This window comes from Sphaeroforma arctica (genome assembly GCF_001186125.1).
Source record: "Sphaeroforma arctica JP610 unplaced genomic scaffold supercont1.412, whole genome shotgun sequence".
Lineage (NCBI taxonomy): Eukaryota > Ichthyosporea > Ichthyophonida > Sphaeroforma > Sphaeroforma arctica.
In genome coordinates, this window is record NW_014040146.1 from 56192 (window position 1) to 58144 (window position 1953).

The following is a 1953-nucleotide window of genomic DNA, read 5'->3' on the forward strand; positions in this document are numbered from 1 at the left end:
TATATATATATATATATATATATATATATATATATATATATATATATATATATATATATATATATATATATATATATATATATATATATATATATATATATATATATATATATATATATATATATATGTATATGTATGTATATGTATATATATATATATATATATATATGATATATATGTATATTTATATATATATATTAGTATGGTTCACACAACGGGTACAATACAAGCAGGTGTGAATGCGCTCAAGACAACGAAGTATAAACCTACAAGTATGGCATAAACAGCACCAACTAAGTACATGCGCACGTGGTTTTCCCCACAAGCTCGTATTGTCTCACTATGAAATTATAATGGTCCAAAAAGTAACAATATCAGCACACGCATACTAAGTACGTAGTGAACCGCTCTCCCAGACACTTTTCCTTCCACCATGACCTTTGTATAGCCTAAGGATGCCATAACACTACACCTAATCAATACACACTGACACCACACATGAGGTACACATACTCGACATTCCAATCAGGCACTTCCCATCAAGACTTTGATATAGCCATAGATAGCTATACAACCAAACCTAACCAAATCACACTGACACCATCACACAAGGTGCATATAGTCACCATTCCCTTTGTGCTCTTCTCCTTCCACTGTGACCCTATAGTAAGACAAGGGTACCCATAACTCCACACCAAACCATATGCACTGACAACACGCACAAGCTACACATACTCAGCCTCCCCTTCGGGTTCCTCTCCTTCCACCATGACCTTGTTGTAGTCAAAGATAGCCATGTCGTCATCGTCGCTGTTAGTGCCTCCCTCGGCCTTCTCCTTCTTCTTGTTTGCGTCCTGCATTTGTTCATCTAACTCGTCTTCATCCTCATCTGTGTGCATTGTAGTTATTTGTACGCGATAAGGTCAGGGGGTTTAAACGTCATCTATGTACATTGTACGTGTTAATTGTACACAATAAGGTTAGGTGGTTTAAACGTCATCTGCGTGCATTGTACGTGTTAATTGTACACGATAAGGTTAGGTGGTGTAAGAGAGAGACAGAACGCGTTCACACGTAAGTGAGAGTTGCGTACGATATACTCCGTAAGCTTCTGCACACGACTATATTGCCCATCCAGATGTGATGAGAGTCCATGACAATCGAGTGAATGTCCTGTCCACTGCGCGTGCCCTGCCCGCGCTTGGTGGTGCTCACATGCGCCTGTTTGTTATGAGCTGTTGCTAGGCAACGGAGCAGGTGCAAGGGGTTGTGTGTGTTGGTGTGCATTGGCTTGGATTGATACGAGCCTAAGCTCACGTTTGTAATTAGCACCCTGTATTTTGTTATTAAAGTATGTGGTGTCCACAATTGAGCAGGCTCCGTGTGTTACATTGAATTGAGTCTGTTCTTGGGCACTCAGACGTAGGCGTGATATAAACAGTATGTGTGTATACATCGGTTCGCATACATTTTCTCGAGAATGGCCCCTCATCACTCCATTCATGCCAATCTCACGCGCATAATTAGCAACCCCAAGCACCTACCAATTAAAAGCTAATAAACGTCGTATATACAGATCAGTACACGCGGATACATATGACTTGTGTACATAAGCATTATATGTGATGCTACACACCTTCGCCACTACTCAAGCCCAAATCGTCGTCGTCGTCATCGTCCAATCCAATATCCTCCTCATTCATGTCATCATCATCCTCATTATCATCCTGATCAAGACCCAAAGAATAATATGATGTCGATCAGTATATAACTGATACATTCAAATATTTATATAAGTGTATGTATGTTATGTATGTATGTAAGTATGTCTTTATGTATGTACGTATGTATCTATGCTTGTATATATTTATACATGTATATATATATATAAATATATATATATATATATATATATATATGTTATAATATATATATATATATATATATAATAAT